This window comes from Pristiophorus japonicus, chromosome 3, assembly GCF_044704955.1.
Source record: "Pristiophorus japonicus isolate sPriJap1 chromosome 3, sPriJap1.hap1, whole genome shotgun sequence".
Classification (NCBI taxonomy): Eukaryota; Metazoa; Chordata; class Chondrichthyes; family Pristiophoridae; genus Pristiophorus; species Pristiophorus japonicus.
Window position 1 is genome coordinate 329,934,344 of NC_091979.1, and position 15,901 is coordinate 329,950,244.

At 47.5% G+C, this 15,901-nt stretch overlaps 1 pseudogene; it reads right to left on the bottom strand.

Annotated features, from left to right (window-relative positions):
* Positions 1–15,901, bottom strand: part of LOC139260404 (zinc finger protein 850-like) — a 563,299-nt pseudogene that overhangs the window by 504,450 nt on the left and 42,948 nt on the right.

Here is a 15,901-nt window from a genome sequence, read left to right on the forward strand (position 1 = left end):
AGCATTGGTGTTTATGCCTTTGCTTTCTGAAAACAGTGAGACTAGGGGCTTGTGGTCAGTTTCTAACTCGAACCTGGGTCCGAATAAATACTGGTGCATTTTTTTTTACCCCATAGACACAGGCCAAAGCCTCCTTCTCGACCATACTGTAGGCTCTTTCGGCCTTGGATAGACTTCTAGAAGCGTATGCAACCAGTTGGAGTTTACCCGCCACATTTGTTTGCTGTAAAACACACCCGACACCATACGATGACGCGTCACATGCTAAAACTAGATGTTTACCTGGGTCATACAAGTAACTTGTTTGAACACAGCAAGTTTCTGGCCTTTTTGAAGGCAGCCTCTTGATTTTGACCCCAAATCCAGTCGTTTCCCTTGCACAGCAACTTGTGCAGCAGTTCGAGCAAGGTGCTCAACCCTGGAAGAAAGTTACCAAAATAGTTGAGGAGTTCCAGGAACGAGTGCAGCTCCGTTACATTTGGTGATCTGGGTGCATTCTTGATGACCTCTGTTTTCGAGTCCATGGGCCTGATGCCGTCTGCCGCAATCTTCCTCCCCAGGAATTCTACCTCTGGCACCAGGAAGACACACTTGGATCGTTCCAGCCGCAGTCCGACTTTGTTTAGCCAACTTAAAACCTCTTGCAGGTTGTGCAGGTGTTCAGTGGTGCCTCAACCAGTGATTAGGATGTCATACTGAAATAAAACGGTGCATGGAACTGATTTCAACAGACTCTCTGTGTTCCTTTGGAAGATGGCTGCAGCTGAGCGGATCCCACACGGGCACCTTGATACAAAAACAGTCCCTTGTGTGTGTTAATACACGTTAATTTTTTCAATGACTCAGCCAGTTCCTGGGTCATGTAAGCAGAGGTTAGATCTAGCTTGGTGAACGCCTTTCCCCCAGCTAATGTCGCAAAGAGATCATCGGCTTTGGGTAGCGGGTACTGGTCCTGTAATGAAACTCGGTTGATCATTACCTTGTAGTCGCCGCAGATTCTGACCGCGCCATCGCTCTTTAGTACCGGAACAATCGGGCTGGCCCACTCGTTGAATTCGGCTGGTGATATGATTCCCTCGCGTTGAAGTCTGTCCAATTCGATCTCCACTTTCTCCCTCATCATGTAAGGGACCGCTCGAGCCTTGTGATGAACAGGCCGTGCCTCGGGGACCAAGTGGATCTGCACTTTGGTGCCTGTGAAGTTGCCGATGCCTGGTTTAAATAAGGATGAAAACTTGCTCAGTAATTGAGCACAGGAAGCATCGTCCACTGAAGATAGTGCTTTGACGTCTTCCCAGTTCCACCGAATCTTCCCCATCCAGCTTCTGCCAAGCAGCGTTGGCCCATCGCCTGGTACAATCCACAGTGGCAATTCGTGTATCTCTCCATCATAGGATACTTTTACATTCGCACTGCCAATAACTGGGATCAGTTCCTTGGTGTAAGTGCGCAGCTTTGTCTGAATCGGACTCAGCTTGGGTCTTTGTTCTTTGTTGCCCCACAGCCTCTCAAATGCCTTCTGGCTCATAAGTGACTGACTCGCCCCCGTGTCCAACTCCATGGAGACAGGAATGCCATTTATCTTGACTTTCATCATCATGGAGGGACTTTTCGATAGTGAAGGTGTGCACCCCTCGGGCTGAGTCACCTCTCTAGCTTGTACTTTATGATCCTTGCTGGATCAGAAACCTCCTGCCAACTCCTCTGCCACGTTTTGAGTCGCAGTTTTTCTGCACATTTGCTGTGGGTGGCCCTTTTGGCCACAGCCTTTGCACACACAGTGTCTGAATCGACACAGACGGGCCCGATGGTTACCCACGCAACGCCAGCATGTTAAACGATTCACATTTACACCCCTTGGTGGACTCTGGATCAAAGAATTAGTCCGACTAACAGTTATTTTCTGCGCAGTACTTGCCAGTGAGTTTTGATTCTGGAAGAATCTCAACGTTAAGGTCGTGAACGCCTGGCTTAAGGTGATGGTCTGCTTCACGTCCCATCCCGTCACAAAAACGTCCCGCTACACATTGTTGAGTTCACCAAATTCACATGGTTCCACGAGCTTTCGTAGGTCTGCGACATATTCCGCTAAATCCTGGCCCTCGGTGCGGCGGTGTGTGTAGAAGCGATACCTGGCCAGTGAAACCCGAGTAAAGGCTTCATCCTCTGTCAACATTTCCAAACTACCAACGGCAGCCATCTCTGCGTGTAAGTCCATGATCTGTACTCGTCGCCAGTTAATATGTCTCTACTTATCTGTAGAATAACACCACGAGGCCTAGTGCTGTGCTTGAATTGCTGTGACCTGAGTCTCTTTATTGTCTGCAGAGTGCTTTCACCGTGTGGTGACCAGCCTTTTATACAGCTCCTGCCTGGGCCTCCCAAAGTTGCACCCTTGAGTTGTACCAGCATAGTATACGTATATGACAATTAATATCAGCAGAAATAAAGCACAATTGCCATAATGAACATGATTCAGTACTGGATGTCAATACTTTAGGCGGTCCCTCAAATCGAGGATGACTTGCTTCCACGCCAAAACGGGATGAGTTCACAGGTGTTTCAATGACGGACCTGACATTCCAGGTCCCGAACGACATGTTGAAGGGTGGAAGATGCCTGTGGGTGGATTATTTTGACGTGTGGTGGCCGTTGCACACCAGCCCCCACACGGGTTTGACAGAGCTAGGTCTTGGTCCAGTGGCAAGGGTTACCCAGGACGACTGGAGATCAGCTCTGCTGCATGGACCTAGTGCACACACATATCGCAGTGTGGGCTGGCCCGTGCTGCCCCTGGGCCCTCGCCTCTTCTGGGCCCCGATCACGTCGCTCTAAAATTTCTCGCCGCCCCTTCGCTTTGACCTGACCATTCCTCTACTGCTTGCCATGTCTCCTGCTGTACCTGCCCACGCTCCAATCAGCGACCTTGATTTTGGTGACGTCCGATCCAGTCGCCTTTCTCCAAGTCGTCGCCCTCCTGCACCAGCTCGCGCTGCTCCCGGGCTGCCGCACCTCCGCTCCTTTTGTGGCCCCGACCTGCGGCTGGTGGTTTCTCGCAGGTTGGAGCCTCCACGCTGCCGTAATTAACAGCAGAATCCAACCGCTGTAGTTACTTGTGAACTCGCTGGTGTCTGAGCAGCGTGCATGACTGAGCGAATCCCTTCCCACACGGCGCGGGTGAACAGCCTCTCCCCAGCGTGAGGACCTGGTGCATCAGCAGATCCTTTGTGCTTTTAAAGCTCTTCACACAGTCAGAACATTTAAATGATCTCTTTAACAGTATGAACAAGTCGGTGTGTCAGAAGATACCCACACTCAATGCAGGTGAACAGTCTCTCCCTAGTGTGAACTCGCTGGTGTGTCTGGAGCTTGGATAACTGAGTGAATCCCTTCCCACACACTGAGCAAGTGAACAGCCTCTCTCCAGTGTGAATGCATCAATGAATCTCCAGCTGGGACGGGTAATTGAATCCCTTCCCACAGTCCCCACATTCCCACGGTTTCTCCGTGGTGCAGGTATCCTTGTGTCTCTCCAGGTTGGATGATCAGTTGAAGCCTGGTCCACACACACAACACGTGTACGGTTTCTCCCCTCTGTGAATGGTGCGATGTTTTTCAGGCTGTGTAATTGGTTAAAGCTCTTTCCACAGACAGTGCACTGGAACACTCGGGGGGTGGGGGGGGTGGTGTCTCGGTGCTTTTCCAGTCACACTGATGTTTGAAATCTGTTCCCACAGACAGATCAGGCAAACATTTCTCCTTCCACATTCAAAGGCCAATGATATTCAGGTCCTGATGAATCAAGTGACTCTGTCAGATCTTGATGTGATGTTTGGTTTGATTCGAGCTAATACTATGTCTAATTAATTAGCAGGTTCGAGAGTCTAGTATCAGCAACTTTAATACCTTATTAAGAAATATAATTTGAGCAGATTCTCTGTGCTCTACCACGTCAGAGTAAAGATGCAAGTCCCATGTGTTCACAGTAACTGACACCAGGTCAGCCCGCTGGATGGAACCTCGGGGGCCCTGAGCTTGATCTCCGGTGTCTCCAGTCCCCACTGCCCCCTTACATCAGTCTCCCCTCACTTTTATACCCTGCACTGATCCACCTCTGGCACCGGACTCTGCTTTGTCTTCTCTGCTGGGTTTGGGCAGGAAGTGAGGAAAAGACAGCTGGAACTTCTCTAATCTGTGATTTACACGGACACTTTCCCTGGTTCCCAGCACTTACTTTTCTTCAGTAATTTCTCATTATCCCTAAACTCCCCTGCCTGCTGTTAGTTGTTATTTCTTATAGTTTCACAATTACAGGTATAAACATCACACATTATAATCTATAAGTTTTGGTCACCTTACTTAAGGAAGGATATACTGGCTTTGGAGGGGGTACAGAGACGATTCACTAGACTGATTCCAGAAATGAGGGGGTTACCTTATGATGATAGATTGAGTAGACTGGGTCTTTACTCCTTGGAGTTCAGAAGGATGAGGGGTGATCTTATACAAACATTTAAAATCATGAAAGGGATAGACAAGATAGAGGCAGAGAGGTTGTTTCCACTGGTCGGGGAGACTAGAACTAGGGGGCACAGCCTCAAAATACGGGGGAGCCAATTTAAACCCGAGTTGAGAAGGAATTTCTTCTCCCAGAGGGTTGTGAATCTGTGGAATTCTCTGCCCAAGGAAGCAGTTGAGGCTAGCTCATTGAATGTATTCAAGTCACAGATAGATAGATTTTTAACCAATAAGGGAATTAAGGGTTACGGGGAGAGGGTGGGTAAGTGGAGCTGAGTCCACGGCCAGATCAGCCATGATCTTACTGAATGGCGGAGCAGGCTCGAGGGGCTAGATGGCCTACTCCTGTTCCGAATTCTTATGTTCTTATGTTCTAATCTATTGTGTTACTCACTCTGGTTTGAGCTTACATTGCGGATACTAACAGACAAACCCTGTTCTTTCCCCTGATCTGATTACAGATTCCAACAGTGGGTTCAGTGAATGGAATGTCTCAGTGTTACCATGGTGACCTGTCGGCAGTGAATCGATTGTTTAAGTTTCTAACTCAGACTAAACTTCTCTTTCCCATGATGCACATTATAACAGCCAGTTTATGTCAATGTGTTTTAGCCATGTTATGTTAATATCTCTCAAACATACAAGGGCTTCAGATACACAAAGCTTTAAAAGTGGGAGGGCAAGTTGATCGTGTGGTTAAAAAGCACATGGGGTCCTCGGTTTTATAAATAGGGGTGTGGAGTACAAAAGGGCAGAGGTCATGTAAACCTGCACAAATCATTGGTTAGGCTGCAGTTCGAATATTGTGTCAGGTTTTGGGGATCTTACACCAGGAAGGCCATGGAGAGGATGCAGAGAGATTCACTGAGACGATACCAGGGAAGAGAGGCTTTAGTTATCAGGGGAGATTGGAGAAACTGGGGCTCTTTTCATTAGAACAAAGGGTAACTGGAGATCTGAGGGAGGGGTTCAAAATTTGATCAGGTAAATGAGGAAAAACTATTTCCACCAGTGGGTGAGTCAGTAACTCGAGGGCATCAAATTCAAATCATCACCAAAAGGCTCAGCCCCAGGGATAAACCATCGAACACTCTGTACAACAATGTTCGGGACACTCACTGTCCCTCCGCATCTGTGTCCAGGGACAGCTGATGGGTTTCTCTTATCTTTGGGTTAAATTTTGTTCTCATCGAGGTTATGGATGTCAGGGAATGGGATGTTCTGAGCACCTAGTCTGTGCCTGAAGCATTCTCCAGTCAGGTGCCTCACGGGGTTAGATACGGAGTAAAGCTCCCTCTACACTGTCCCATCAAACACTCCCAGGGTAGGTACAGCACGGGGTTAGATACAGAGTAAAGCTCCCTCTACACTGTCCCATCAAACACTCCCAGGGAAGGTACAGCACGGGGTTAGATACAGAGTAAAGCTCCCCCTACACTGTCCCATCAAACGCTCCCAGGGCAGGTACAGCTCAGGTTAGATACAGAGTAAAGCTCCCTCTACACTGTCCCATCAAACACTCCCAGGGAAGGTATAGCACGGGTTAGATACAGAGTAAATCTCCCTCTACACTGTCCCATCAAACACTCCCAGGGAAGGTACAGCACGGGGTTAGATACAGAGTAAAGCTCCCCCTACACTGTCCCATCAAACGCTCCCAGGGCAGGTACAGCTCAGGTTAGATACAGAGTAAAGCTCCCTCTACACTGTCCCATCAAACACTCCCAGGGAAGGTATAGCACGGGTTAGATACAGAGTAAAGCTCCCTCTACACTGTCCCATCAAATACTCCCAGGGAAGGTATAGCACGGGGTTAGATACAGAGTAAAGCTCCCTCTACACTGTCCCATCAAACACTCCCAGGGCAGGTACAGCGTTGCCATCTTTCAGATGAGTCGTTCAACCGAGGCCCCATCAGCTCTCAACCAATTTCACTGAAACAGATTATCTGGCCATTGCTGTTCATGGCAGCTTGCTGTGTGCAAATTATCTGCTGCATTTCCTATACGACAACAGTGAATGCACTTCAAATGTACTTTGATGATGTTGTACTTCATTGGATGTAAAGCACTTTGGGACATCCTGAGGTCATGTGAGGCGCTACATAAGGACAGGTCTTTGTTAAATGAAGGAGAAAAGTTCCAAAAAAGGAACAGTTGATAACAGGACAACAATTAGTCTCCTCTTATGTTGGAGAAATCAAGGAATCGACACTCTGTGTGTTGAAACCAAAGCTGATTTATTTGTCAGATATCCAGAAAATTAAACTCCAGCCCAGTTACAGGGGAAACACAGCCTAACTGTCAGAATGAACACAGTTCAGTCCCGATGTATTTCACAGCAGAATCCAACCCCTGCAGTCACTTGTGAACTCGCTGGTGTTTCAGCAAGCTGGATGAACAAGTGAATCCCTTCCCACACTGAGCAGGTGAACGGTCTCTCCCCGGTGTGAGTGTGTTGGTGCATCATCAGACTATTTATTTTAAAGCTCTTCTCACAGTCAGAACATTTAAAAGGCCTCTTACTGGTGTGAACAAGGAGGTGTGAAGTGAGGTCGGATGACTGAGTGAATTCCTTCCCACACACAGAACAGGTGAACAGCCTCTCCCCAGTGTGAACTCGCTGGTGTGTCAGCAGAATCATTTTGGTTTCAAAACTTTTCTCACAGTCAGAACATTTAAAAGCTCTATCATCAGAGTGAACAAGTTTATGGCGCCTCAGGTGCCCGGAACTTTTAAAGCATTTCCCGCAGTCCGGACATTTAAAAGGTCTCTCCCCAGTGTGAACTCACTGGTGAGCTACAAGGCTGGATGACCCAGTGAATCCCTTCCCACACACGGAGTAGGTGAATGGCCTCTCCCCAGTGTGACTGCGTCAATGAGTTTCCAGATCAGACGGGTAACTGAATCCCTTCCCACAGTCCCCACATTCCCACGGTTTCTCCGTGGTGCCGGTGTCCTTGTGTCTCTCCAGGTTGGACAATCAGTTGAAGCCTGGTCCACACACAACACATGTACGGTTTCTCTCCACTGTTCGTTTTTTCAGGCTGTGTAACTGGTTAAAGCTCTTTCCACAGGCAGTGCACTGGAACACTCTCACTCGGGTGTGTGTCTCGGTGCTTTTCCAGTCACACAGCTATTTGAAATCTTTTCCCACAGACAGAACAGACAAACATTTCTCCTTCCACTTTCAAAGGCCGATGATATTCAGGTCCTGATGCATCGATTGACTCCGTCAGATCTTGACGTGATGTTTGGTTTGTGTTTCCCATCTGCAACTCCCCCCCTTCCAATACCCTGTAAGAGCAGTTTACAAAACTCATCACTAAGTACAGGATAGAAATTCAGAACAGACAATTCTAGTTTCTATGGAACATTCTTTCCTGTCTTGTTCCAGCAACACAGTAAATCCCCGTCCCACACACTCTCCCTCCTCCCTGTGCTGAAACCCAAACCCATCGCACCATCTCCATCATTTCTTCCTCCCCTGAAGGTGCTGACTCTGTCTGGGTTCAGTTCTACACTCACTGGTTCCCCTCCCCTGAAGGTACTGACTCTGTCTGGGTTCAGTTCTACACTCACTGGTTCCCCTCCCCTGAAGGTACTGACTCTGTCTGGGTTCAGCTCTACACTCACTGGTTCCCCTCCCCTGAAGGTGCTGACTCTGGCTGGGTTCAGTTCTACACTCACTGGTTCCCCTCCCCTGAAGGTACTGACTCTGGCTGGGTTCAGTTCTATACTCACTGGTTCCCCTCCCCTGAAGGTACTGACACTGGCTGGTTTCACGTCTACTCTGTATTCTACGGGTTTTCTGAGCACCGAGTGTGTGCCTGAAACACGCTCTGGTCAGGTACAGAGTAAAGCTCCCTCTACACTGTCCCATCAAACACTCCCAGGGCAGGTACAGGGGGTTAGATACAGAGTAAAGCTCCCTCTACACTGTCCCATCAAACACTCCCAGAGCAGGTACAGGGGGTTAGATACAGAGTAAAGCTCCCTCTACACTGTCCCATCAAACACTCCCAGGGCAGGTACAGGGGGTTAGATACAGAGTAAAGCTCCCTCTACACTGTCCCATCAAACACTCCCAGGGCAGGTACAGCACGGGGTTAGATACAGAGCAAGTCTCCCTCTACACTGTCCCATCAAACATGTAGAAAGTGAGTTTGAAGGACAGAGGAAACAAGCAGGAAAAAAGGGTAAAAAAACAAATTTAAAAGCTCTTTGTCTAAATGCACGAAGCATTCGTAACAAAATAGATGAGTTGACGGCACAAATAGATACAAATGGGTGTGATCTGATAGCCATTACAGAGACGTGGTTGCAAGGTGACCATGACTGGGAACACAATATTCAGGGTATTTGACAATTCAGAAGGGCAGACAGAAAGGAAAAGGAGGTGGGGTAGCACAGTTAATAAAGGATGGGATCAGTGCGTTAGTGAGAAACGATATTGGCTCAGAGGATCAAGAGCTTGAATCAGTTTGGGTGGTGATAAGGAATAATAAAGGGAAAAAGTCGCTGGTGGGCGTAGTCTGTAGGGCCACCAACAGCTACACGATTGGACGAAGCATAAATCAAAAAATCATGGAGGCTTGTAAAAAAGGAACGGCAATAATCAGGTGATCTTAACCTTCATATGTTGTGGTCACCGTATTTAAGGAAGGATATACTTGCATTGGAGGCTGTTCAGAGGAGGTTCACTCTGTTGATTCTGGAGATGAGGGGGTTGACTTATGAGGAAAGGTTGTGTAGGTTGGGCCTCTACACATTGGAATCCAGAAGAATGAGAGGTGATCTTATTGAAACTTATAAGATAATGAGGGGGCTCGACAAGGTGGATGCAGAGAGGATGTTCCCACTGATAGGGGAAACTAAAACTAGGGGACATAGTCTTAGAATAAGGGGCCGCCCATTTAAACCTGAGATGCGGAGAAATTTCTTCTCAGAGGGTTGTAAATCTGTGGAATTCTCTGCCCTAGAGAGCTGTGGAGGCCGGGACATTGAATATATTTAAGGCGGAGATAGACAGATTTTTGAGCGATAATGGAGTAAAGGGTTATGGGGAGAGGGCAGGGAAGTGGAGCTGAGTCCATGATCAGATCAGCCATGATATTCAATGGAGGAGCAGGCTCGATGGGCCAAATGGCCTACTCCTGCTCCAATTTCTTATGTTCTTAAACACTCCTGCGGCAGGTACAACAGGTTAGTTACAGAGTGAAGCTCCCTCTACACTGTCCCATCAAACACTCCCAGGGCTGGTACAGCAAGGGTTAGATAAAGAGTAAAGCTCCCTCTGCACTGTCCCATCAAATGCTAAACCCAGCCCATAATCGGAACCAATGTCCTCGGGGGAGTGTTTGCTAGTGCTGTTGGGGAGGAGTTAAACTAATATGGCAGGGGGATGGGAACCAATGCAGGGAGATAGAGGGAAACAAAAAGGAGGCACGTTAGTGGGAGTTGCGTACAGACCTCCAAACAGTAGTAGTGATGTTGGGGAGGGCATCAAACATGAAATTAGGGGTGCGTGCAATAAAGGTGCAGCAGTTATAATGGGTGACTTTAGTATGCACATAGATTGGGCTAACCAAACTGGAAGCAATACGGTGGAGGAGGATTTCCTGGAGTGCATAAGGGATGGTTTTTTAGACCAATATGTCGAGGAACCAACTAGGGGGAGGCCATCTTAGACTGGGTGTTATGTAATGAGAGAGGATTAATTAGCAATCTCATTGTGCGAGGCCCCTTGGGGAAGAGTGACCATAATATGGTGGAATTCTGCATTGGGATGGAGAATGAAACAGTTAATTCAGAGACCATGGTCCAGAACTTAAAGAAGGCTAACTTTGAAGGTATGAGGCGTGAATTGGCTGGGATGGATTGGCGAATGATACTTAAGGGGTTGACTGTGGATGGGCAATGGCAGACATTTAGAGACCGCATGGATGAACTACAACAATTGTACATTCCTGTCTGGCATAAAAATAAAAAAGGGAAGGTGGCTCAACCGTGGCTATCAAGGGAAATCAGGGATAGTATTAAAGCCAAGGAAGTGGCATACAAATTGGCCAGAAATAGCAGCGAACCTGGGGACTGGGAGAAATTTAGAACTCAGCAGAGGAGGACAAAGGGTTTGATTAGGGCAGGGAAAATGGAGTATGAGAAGAAGCTTGCAGGAAACATTAAGACAGATTGCAAAAGTTTCTATAGATATGTAAAGAGAAAAAGGTTAGTAAAGACAAACGTAGGTCCCCTGCAGTCAGAATCAGGGGAAGTCATAACGGGGAACAAAGAAATGGCGGATTAATTGAACAAGTACTTTGGTTCGGTATTCATGAAGGAGGACACGAACAACCTTCCGGTTATAAAAGGGGTCGGGGGGTCTAGTAAGGAGGAGGAACTGAGGGAAATCCTTATTAGCCGGGAAATTGTGTTGGGGAAATTGATGGGATTGAAGGCCGATAAATCCCCAGGGCCTGATGGACTGCATCCCAGAGTACTTAAGGAGGTGGCCTTGGAAATAGTGGATGCGTTGACAGTCATTTTCCAACATTCCATTGACTCTGGATCAGTTCCTATGGAGTGGAGGGTAGCCAATGTAACCCCACTTTTTAAAAAAGGAGGGAGAGAGAAAACAGGGAATTATAGACCGGTCAGCCTGACATCGGTAGTGGGTAAAATGATGGAATCAATTATTAAGGATGTCATAGCAGTGCATTTGGAAAGAGGTGACATGATAGGTCCAAGTCAGCATGGATTTGTGAAAAGGAAATCATGCTTGACAAATCTTCTGGAATTTTTTGAGGATGTTTCCAGTAGAGTGGATAAGGGAGAACCAGTTGATGTGGTATATTTGGACTTTCAGAAGGCGTTCGACAAGGTCCCACACAAGAGATTGATGTGCAAAGTTAGAGCACATGGGATTGGGGGTAGTGTGCTGACATGGATTGAGAACTGGTTGTCAGACAGGAAGCAAAGAGTAGGAGTAAATGGGTACTTTTCAGAATGGCAGGCAGTGACTAGTGGGGTAGCCCAAGGTTCTGTGCTGGGGCCCCAGCTGTTTACACTGTACGTTAATGATTTAGATGAGGGGATTAAATGTAGTATCTCCAAATTTGCGGATGACACTAAGTTGGGTGGCAGTGTGAGCTGCGAGGAGGATGCTGTGAGGCTGCAGAGCGACTTGGATAGGTTAGGTGAGTGGGCAAATGCATGGCAGATGAAGTATAATGTGGATAAATGTGAGGTTATCCACTTTGGTGGTAAAAACAGAGAGACAGACTATTATCTGAATGGTGACAGATTAGGAAAAGGGGAGGTGCAAAGAGACCTGGGTGTCATGGTACATCAGTCATTGAAGGTTGGCATGCAGGTGCAGCAGGCGGTTAAGAAAGCAAATGGCATGTTGGTCTTCATAGCAAGGGGATTTGAGTACAGGGGCAGGGAGGTGTTGCTACAGTTGTACAGGGCATTGGTGAGGCCACACCTGGAGTATTGTGTACAGTTTTGGTCTCCTAACCTGAGGAAGGACATCCTTGCTATTGAGGGAGTGCAGCGAAGGTTCACCAAACTGATTCCCGGGATGGCGGGACTGACCTATCAAGAAAGACTGGATCAACTGGGCTTGTATTCACTGGAGTTCAGAAGAATGAGAGGGGACCTCATAGAAACATTTAAAATTCTGACGGGGTTAGACAGGTTAGATGCAGGAAGAATGTTCCCGATGTTGGGGAAGTCCAGAACCAGGGGTCACAGTCTAAGGATAAGGGGTAAGCCATTTAGGACCGAGATGCGGAGGAACTTCTTCACCCAGAGAGTGGTGAACCTGTGGAATTCTCTACCACAGAAAGTTGTTGAGGCCAATTCACTAAATATATTCAAAAAGGAGTTAGATGAGGTCCTTACTATTAGGGGGATCAAGGGGTATGGCGAGAAAGCAGGAATGGGGTCCTGAAGTTGCATGTTCAGCCATGAACTCATTGAATGGCGGTGCAGGCTAGAAGGGCTGAATGGCCTACTCCTGCACCTATTTTCTATGTTTCTATGTTTCTATAATGAGCAGGCCTCAGGGAGGTTAGTTGCCAGGCACTGCAGTGATGTCATAAAGCAGGGCTATTCAGCCCAGCTGGTCCTCTCCTTGTCCCTTTAAAGGTGGGCAGCTGGGACATCCTGTCTCAACACACATCCCCTGTTCATACTGAGAATCCCTGGGGAAGGCCCAAGGCCCAGAGTGTGGAACACAACCCAGGGGGAGGAGAGCTGGGACATCCTGTCTCAATACACATCCCCTTGTTCATACTGAGAGTCCCCAGGGAAGACCCAAGGCCCAGAGTGTGGAACACAACCCAGGGGGAAAGAGGAGGAGAGAAGGGGAGGTAAATGAAGGAGTGGGGACTGAGGGCCACCAAGCTTCAGCTTTAGAGACTGGAGACTTCAGGAGGGATCAGCGAGTTCGGTAGTTCTAGGATCCAGGGAGAGAGCAAGGCACAAGGCACAAATTCCTTCTATTTTATCCTTCTCTTCCTTCTCTCCTCTCCTACCCTGAAGGAGCTGTCTCTGGCTGGGTTCAGTTCTACACTCATTGGATCTCCTCCCCTGAAGGTGCTGACTCTGGCTGGGTTCAGTTCTACACTCACTGGTTCCCCTCCCCTGAAGGTGCTGACTCTGGCTGGGTTCAGTTCTACACTCACTGGTTCCCCTCCCCTGAAGGTACTGACTCTGGCTGGGTTCAGTACTATACTCACCAGTTTCTCTCCAATATGTGACCCATGTGCCCAATCTCCATGTGAGAACCTCGACAGTGAGTGTCAACAGGCTATTCCACTGTCCTCACCTGAGGCCTCACATGTGCATTTTCCAGCAGGGTCACTGGACCCTCCTCCCAATGGCTCAGTGGGTAAAGGTAACGCCCAGTGTGACTGAGTCAAAGGAACAGGAGGGACCCAGGTTTAATCCTGTCTGCATATCCACCCTTCTAATCCCCTGTAAAAGCTGTTTACAAAAGTCATCACTGGAAGTAGGAACATAGGAACAGGAAAAGGCCATTCAGCCCCTTGAGCCTGTCCCGCCATTCAATTAGATTGTGGCTGATCAGTATTTTAACTCCGTCTATCGGCCTTGGTTCCATCGCCCTTAATACCCTTGCCTAAGAAGAATTTATCAATCTCAGTTTTGGGATTTTCAATTGGTCCCCAGCCTCCGTTTTATGGGGAACAGAGTTCCGAATTTCCACTACGCTTTAAGAACATAAGAAATAGGAGCAGGAGTAGGCTAAGCAGCCCCTAGAGCCTGCTCCGCCATTCAATAAGTTCAAGGCTGATCTTCTACCTCAACTCCACTTTCCCGCACTATCTCCGTATCCCTGGATTTCTTTAGTGTCCAAACATCTATCGATCTCAGCCCTGGATACACTCAACGACTGAGCATCCACAGCTCTTTGGGGCAGAGAATTCCAAAGATTCACAAACCTTTGAGTGAAGACATTTCTCCCCATCTCAGTCCTAAATGGCCATCCATTATCCTGAGACTGTGACCCCTAGTTCCCGACTCTCCAACCAAGAGAACAGCCAATCAGCATTAGTGTGAGGAAGTGTTTCCTGACATCACCCTGAACGGCCTGGCTCTGATTTTAAGGTTGTGTCCCCTTGTTGTGGACTCCCTCACCAGAGGAAATAGTTTCTCTCCAGCCATCCTATCAACTCCTTTAATCATCTTAAACACCTCAATTAGATCACCCCTTCATCTTCTATATTTCTCATGATTTACAAACATCATCACTGTCAGTACAGGATCATAGAATCACAGAAGTTTACAGCATTGAAGGAGGCCATTCAGCCCATCGTGTCCGTGCCGGCCGACAAAGAGCTATCAAGTCAAATCCCACTTTTCAGCTCTTGGTCCATGGCCTTGTAGGTCACGGCACTTCAAGTGCATATCCAAGTTTGTTTTAAATGCTACAAGGGTTTCTGCCTCTACTACCCTTTCAGGCAGTGGGTTCCAGACCCACACCACCCTCTGGGTGAAGAGATTTCCCCTCTAAACCTCCTAACACTTTATATCTACGCCCCCTGGTTGTTGCCCCTCTGCTAAGGGGAATAGGTCCTTCCTATCCACTCTATCTAGGCCCTTCATAATTTTATACACCTCAATTAGGTCTCCCCTCAGCCTCCTCTGTTCCAAAAAAAACCCCAGCCTATCCAATCTTTCCTCATAGCTAAATTTTCTAGTCCAGGTAACATCCTCCTAAATCTCCTCTGTACCCTCTCTAGTGCAATCACATCTTTCCTGTAATGCGGTGACCAGAACTGCATGCAGTTCTCTCGCTGTGACCTAACCAGTGTTTTATACAGTCCAAGCATAACCTCACTGCTCTTGTATTCTATGCCTCGGCTAATAAAGGCAAGTATTCTGTATGCCTTATCTACCTGTCCTGCTCCCTTCAGTGATCTATGGACATGCACTCCAAGGTCCCTCTGTTCCTCTACACTTCTCATTGTCCTACCATTTAATGTGTATTCCCTTTCCTTGTTAGCCCTCCCCAAATGCCTTACCTCACACTTCTCCCGATTGAATTCCATTTGCCCCTGCTCTGTCCACCTGACCAGTCCATTGATATCTTCCTGCAGTCTGCAGCTTTCTTCTTCATTATCAACCACACGGTCAACTTTTGTATCATCTTCAAACTTCTTAATCATACCCCTACATTCAAGTCCAAATCATTGATATATACAACAAAAAGCAAGGGACCTAGTACTGAGCCCTGCAGAACCCCACTGGAAACAGCCTTCCAGTCACAAAAACACCCATCGACCATTACTCTTTGCTTCCTGCCTCTCAGCTAATTTTGGATCCAACTTGTCCCTTTGCCTTGGATCCCATGGGCTTTTACTTTCGTGACCAGTCTGCCATGTGGGACTTTATCAAAAGCTTTGCTAAAATCCATATACACCACATCAGACACACTACCCTCATCGACCCTCCTGATTACCTCTTCAAAAAATTCAATCAAGCTAGTCAGACACGATCTTCCTTTAACAAATCGATGCTGACTGTCCTTGAATAAACCGTGACTTTCTAAATGAAGATTTATCCTGTCCCTTCAATAATTTTCCCACCACCGAGGTTAGGCTGGCTGGCGTGTAATTACTCGGTATATCCCTTTCTCCCTTTTTAAACAATGATACAACATTAACAGTCCTTCAGCACCACACCTGTAACCAGAGGATTAGAAAATGATGGTCAGAGCCTCTGCTATTTCCTCTTTTGCTTCTCTTAACAGCCTGGGATACATTTCATCTGGGCCCGGTGATTTATCCACCTTGAAAGGCGCTAAACCCCTTAATACTTCCTCTCTCACTATGTTTATTTCAACTAATATTTCACAC